This window comes from Octodon degus, unplaced genomic scaffold (genome assembly GCF_000260255.1).
Source record: "Octodon degus isolate 3935 unplaced genomic scaffold, OctDeg1.0 scaffold00210, whole genome shotgun sequence".
Classification (NCBI taxonomy): domain Eukaryota; kingdom Metazoa; phylum Chordata; class Mammalia; order Rodentia; family Octodontidae; genus Octodon; species Octodon degus.
In genome coordinates this window covers 2,194,382-2,201,095 of record NW_004524786.1, presented here as the reverse complement: position 1 = coordinate 2,201,095, position 6,714 = coordinate 2,194,382, and positions in this window count along the sequence as shown.

The window sequence follows — 6,714 nt, the reverse complement described above, 5'->3', positions numbered from 1 at the left end:
CAGAGGTAAGAGAATGGAAGGCTCAGCCTAGGACCTGAATGCATATTCTAGAACACTCCAAGATTGGACAGCAGAAGACAAAGGTCAGTAGTGGAAGACAGAATGTAAAACAGATAAGGGCTCATACTGCAGGGTCTATGCTACAGTGAACGCCACACTACAGACTTCAACCGTGGGCAACATACAGAAGCTGACAATTTGCAGGCAGAACTTTCGAGGAACATCAAGCTGAGGAAGGCAGCCTATAAGCAGGAAAAGCCCAAATACTGGAAGGCTGCTTAGAAGGTGGCCGAAGCACTTGCAGTGGGCAGCAAACATGGCCAAAATAGAATACTAGAACCACAGGGACAGGAAAGCAGAGCTGGGTGCACAGAAGGCCAGAGCCAGACGCAGGATGAGCTGGCGAGTGGTAAGACCAGTTCTGCAGCACCAGGACGCCCCGCCCAGGACCGATGACCTCTGCCACCTCCCCCACTAGCCCTTTCCAACCCAAGTACAGTTCACAGTCAAACCCTCGGGACAAAACACAGAAATGAAACCAATGGCTTGGCTACATCATCCAGTGTTTACTTGTGTGTGTGTGTGTGTGCGTGTGTGCACCCAAGTGTACATTTGAGACCAACACAACTTCATCTGTAAAATGGGAATAAACTACTTTGCATGAGTGCAGTGAACTGAAAGTATATGAAAGCGCACAATGACTGTCATATTAGCAAAACTCTTATCTTTATGGTAAATTTAATCCAAACGCCTATCACCCTACAAATGTTATTAAAGAGTAAATGCTTAGTACTATCTCTGGACACACACACTGCGAATCTGTCATACAGAATTTGCTGCTATGGTTCTTCACAGAACGGCTTCTCTCCTCGGACTTACTGTGAGGTCACAGCATTTCTAGCTGAGACTGTGTAGATGGTTGCTGCCTGGTAACGCTCCATGAAATACATAGAGTCAGATCCAACACAACAAAATAAAAGGTTGCATTTCCAGTGTGCGAATACATCCTGTCTGTTTTATAGCTCCTATCACATACGGTATGAGCGTTATGATTTTTTTTTTTTTTTTGTGGAACCGGGAATCGAACTTAGGCCCTTGCACTTGCCAGGGAAGTGCTTATTTTATTGAGCCATCTCCTCGGCCCTGCATTGATTTTTAATTATACCTTATTCATTCAGTTCCATACTGAACACTTAAAACAAGCTTTATTATACACATCAATTTCATAAATATTTGTGCTTCAAGTCCTCTGTACACAATCTGACTGCTGATATTAATAGTTCTCATGGGCCTCCGTCTACCCAGTAGAAACAACATACATGGCTTAGAGGCTATTTTACATACTGTAAGCTGAAATAAGGAGGGACCAAGGCCATGTAAAACCTGTGTTTGTACAGCCTACCATTAGACTGATCATTGAATCACGGCCACTTCCTGAGTTACTAACATGAATCACACAGACCAGGTTCAGGCTCCTTATGGTGAAATCACTCATGGCTCCTCCTTTCAAGAAGTCTAAAACCATTAATGTAATTTTAAAGTTCAACAGGGGCCGGGGAGATGGCTCAGTAGGATAAGTGCTTGACTGGCAAACACAAGGATCTGAGTTCAATCCCCGGTTCCGCCAAAAAAAAAAATAATAATAAAGTTCAACAGTATCAAGAAGACATACAAAGGGTGGGTGGAAAGAATATTAAAAGGATAGTTTATTCTTCCACGTACATACTGATCTGAGATACGCAGGATTAATTTCATTAAACTGCTGATACCAAAGTAAAATACTTGATAGTTAAATTTTTTTTAATTTTAAAAAGCAAAAGCAAGTGTTTTATTTTGTATTTTTATTTTTTGTTTGTTGAAACGTTTAAAATATGGCTCACGGGCAAAGCACGGCTTCGCACACCACTGACCCCACCACTCGGGAGGCTGAGGCAACAGGTATTTTTTGTCTAAACAAATAAAAAAAATGGTACAACAATAAAATGACAATCTTGCCTCGAAAAACTACTTCCCCGCCTAGGCGTGGTGGCACACGCCATCACCCCGCACTGTGGGAGGCGGAGGCAGCAGGACTGCCAGTTCACACCCAGCCTGGGCAACACGGGGACTCAGGAAGGGGCTGGGGTTGCAGCTCCGTGCACAGGCCCTGGGTTTAATCCCTACTGAAAAAAAAAAAAAAAAAAAAGAAAGAAACAAGCAATTTTGGCTAAAGAAATATTATGCAACAGTTGAACTCTGTTATCCCCTTGCTGGAACCCTGGGAAACAACAAATTAGATGAATTCACTGGCATTAGTTTTTTTTATATTTTATTTTTAAAAGAGTCCTTTAAAATTTTAGCTCACAAATGTCCAATTCATACTGGATAAGCAATTGAAAAGGTACAACTGCAGCAGCAAACCCAGTGTCTACACACTCCAACCTGGCAGACGTACACCCCACTTGTTATGTTCCCTCTGAAGTGTCCTGCTTCAATAACGAGCTACATGGTCCTCAGCTCTGAAGAGCTGTAGGTGTGTTATCACACGTCACCCCAAAACAACCCCATGACGAGTATGCTATTATCTTCCTGCTGCAGATGAGGGGTGACACCTCTGCATTCAGAAGAAATGACACGACTACATTACAGTCATAATGTAGATCCATTATCCTATCGTATTGTTTACAGGCATATTAAAAATCATTATTTCAAAATTTAACAAGCATATATCCATGCATCATACTTTTCTAATTAAAAAACAAAAGCTACTGTCAAAGCCAACATGCACTACTAAACAGAATGCAGGGCGCAGTCCTCCCTGGTTCTCTCCTTTCCCATCTGTTGCTCTGGTGTGTGGACATAGGTGCCTAATGTCCTCTGTACTACACAAAGCACTTGAGAAATTATTTCCATAAGGGTACTAAGCATTGTTTAACACCCTTTAAATTAACACCTACAGACACAAACTGCTAACGTAGTTTAACAGCGACAACATCAGGCTGCCTTCAGCTGGCCAGAATGCTAGGGCACCATCAGGAAAAGGAAAGTGACTCTGCTGCCAGCAAGCTGTGTGACCGCCAGCGGTTAACTCCAGGGGATCCCCACTTCCTCATCTATAAAATGATAGTGCCCAAATACCTCGCCTACTATTTATGGACAGTGGTGTCTGCCTTCCACCTTCCCTCTGAGGCAGTTCAGTTCCTCCCTTTAGGTGAAGAACTAAAGCGCTCTGTAGACATGGGCCCACGCAAGGCAGCAGGAGCCCGTAAGAGATGCAGCACCTCATCTCTGCCCCAGAACTCCTCCCGAGCTTTTCAGGGGGATGTGCATCTCACAGCCATGTCACTGTCCTCTGCACAGACCTCACTGACACCCGACGCCCATCTCTACAAGCAACCCATCACCTCAAAGATGAATAGACCACGAACTCCCCTGCTCCTGCGTTCTGGCCGCCTGGATGCAACCTCATTGGCCTTTCTTATCTTCTCCAAGAGTACGGAGCTTGTTTTTATACCATGCCTTTGCTTCTACTTACTGGGTTTTTTTTTTGCAACACAGGGTCTATTTAACTATGTAGTTTAGTTGTTTTTAGCCTACATCTTTACTGCTATGTACCTCTTTTCTCCCTAGGTTTTTTTTTTTTTTTTTTTTTTTAAATAGGCTCTTACTATATAGCTCAGGCTGGCCTTGAATCCAGATTCTCCTGCCTCAGCTTCCCACCTGGCCAGGGACCACTATCCTTTGTGGGCTCTTCACATCAGGTTCCAAGTTAAATGTGACTGTAGAGACCAGACCCTAGTCCTAGTTTACCCTAGTTGCTGGCAGCCCTACATTACTGTCATCATTCCATCAAGCTCACTCTCCAAGCCTGGCTTTCTTCTGGGAAATTCTCTCCGTGACTTACTTGATTCCACAGTGCCACTTCCCTTCCTCCAGCAGGGGCTGGGCCACCCCTTCCATCTAGATTGTGCCGCAGCTAGCACCTCACACCTACCTAGAGGGGTGCAACAGATGGCTGCTGACTGATCCCACATGCTACTCAGCTCATTTTCCCCCCAAGCCAGTAAAGACAGGGAATGGCAGTCTGTGCAGATCTGTTAAGATGTGATGATCACCATCACAGGAGGGAGAGACGAGTAAAATGGTTTATATTTAATAATGATTATTGAGTATTACTATATGTTGGACTCAGCGCCAAGCACTTTACAACATTACTGCACATCACCTTTAAGATAACGCTCAGAGGGGCCGGGGAGATAGCTCAGAATAAGCACTTTCCTGGCAAGCACAAGGGCCCAAGTTCAATCCCCAGTTCCGCCAAAAAAAAAAAAAAAAAAAAAAAAAAGAAAGAAAGAAAGAAAATCCTCAGAGACAAGTTTATTCCTATTGTCACAGAATAAGGTTCAGGCTTCAAGGTCAGCTTGGAAGTGGCAAAGTAGGGACTTCTGTGCCTTCTAAGCATGTACGGCCCCCCTGTCCGCAAACAGTACGTTCACAAAAACCCTTCCTCACCCCAGATCTCAGGACAAAAATCCGTCATTCGTTTCACCTTCGCTAACTCAACAGAGAACTGTCCAGACAGGCAGCCGCTCCGATGAGAATGCTGGGGTCACCCTAGGACCCCCGTCCCACATCCTACCACTGCCATCGCAGTGCCTGCCTCACTCCCCTCTGCACCCCCTTTGGCCGGAGCCATCGTGGGGCCCGTGATCTCACCAGGGCATCACTGCAGCAGGGCCCCCATGCCTTACAGGGCAGGGCAAGAAGCTGAGCCTGCTGGCTAACTTAGTAGCTACATGCCCTTGGCCAAGTTTCCTAATGTCTTTGGGTTGAAGTTTCATCTACGAAATGAGGATAAGAAGTAGCACACTGTGGACACACAGTACAGGTGTGGTCTAAGTGCTCTGCCAGAAGAGAACTTGGTGCCTAGCTTCCCTTGCTCTTGTCCCCCTTCACATAATACACTTTCAGGGCCAGATCTGGGCTGAGGGTGTGGCTCAGCGGTACAGCACTTGCTCAGCACGAACAAGAACTTGGGTTCACTCCCCAGTACAGCAATATACAAAAATAAAAGCAACTCTGATCATACCACGTCAGCACTAAAAACTTTTACGCCTTCCCAGGGCTCCTTAAAAAACCTGTGGCTCTTTCCAAATTCTAACCAGTAAGGATGATCTTTGAGTTCTTATACCACTTTCAAGCATTGCACAAATGGGTCTCTCCCTTGAACTCCAGTCCAACTACACCTATTTATCTGTTAACAATGGGATTAGGCTGGTGCGCTGCATGCCTATAATCCCAGCACTGGGGAAACTGAGGCAGGAGGATTACTGTGAGCTTGAGGCAAGCCTGGCTGAATCCAGTTCAAGCCCAGACTGACCTACTGTCTCAAAAAATAAAATAAAAAATGGGAGGATTATGAGTGCTTTTCTTAAGAAGTCCTAATCTTGGTGAATGGGTGAACAATCTAAGCCTACAGTCCCCCAACTTGTACTCCCAAGCTCCCAGCGGTAGCACCCGCAAACCCTTAACAATATTCAGTGTGTCTTTCCCACTACACTACAACCTCAGGGGAAGGAAAGGCCATACCAGGGAGCTTCAGGCTGTAAAGTCAAGGCCCAGCCCCGAGAGGATGGACACACGCACTGAACAAGGCACTGTGATTCCAGTAAGTCCCTGGGCCTTCTGCTACTGCTCCTCAGTCCACAGAGCCGGAGCTGTTGGCCTGGCCCCTCACGCTTCAGAGGAGCCTTTCCATGGTGTTCAGCTACCTGTCAGGCTCCCCTTAAACAGACCAACACCTCTAGACTGTCCCTTCCCAGATGCCGGTGTCCTTCCTTATTACTGGGGTACTACTTGCTGGGTGTTCCTCCAACTGCCTGCCAAGCCTGTTCACTCTTACCCAGGATCCCCTATTACTGCTTGGGGACCACCCACCCCCCTTACAACTGGAGCCCAAGCTGTCTTGGGCCCCCTGTGGCCTCATGCCACCCTGGCTCTTTACCTTGTGAATATGGAGGTACACTTTCAACTGCCTCCCCAAAGCCAGAAGTCTGCTTCTTGATGACACCCCCACCCTACCCTAGTCCCAGCTACCTAGCCCAGGCCTGGGGGACTAGCCCAATGCTGCAGGGCAGAAAACCCCACCAGGTGTCACCCTCTGCGCTCTGCCCTCCGGGACCACGCGCCGGCTCCCCACCCGCGCCCTCCGCCATGCCCCACACCCCCTCCCAGGCCTGCACCGCCCCGGAGACCGGCCACCAGTCTGGGGATGCACGGTGCTCAGGAGACGAGCTGGGAAGGCCGGTGCTCAGCAGCCTGCGTCCCCGGGGATTGAGGGGTGTTTGGGGAGAAGAGGTGGCCTAGTGCTAGGGGGTAGGGGAGAAGCCCGGGTGCCGGGGAAGCGGCCCAGGCCTAGTGAAAACAGCCCGGGGTGCTGGGGAGGCGGCCGGGGGCTCAGGGGAGCGGCTTAGAACTCAGGGAAGTGGCCAGGGGTGCGGAGAAGCGGTCGAAGGCTCAGGGAAGCAGCCGGGGATCCCGGAGAATCGGCTGGAGCTCAGAGAAGCGGGCTGGGGGCTCGGGAAAGAGGCCGGGGGTGCCGGAGGAGCCCCGGGGATTCAGGGGAGCGGCCCGGGGCTCAGGGGAGCGGGCTGGGGGCTCGGGGAAGCGGCCGGGGGTGCCGGGGAAGCGGGCTGGGGGCTCGGGGAAGCGGCCGGGGGTGCCGGGGAAGCGGGC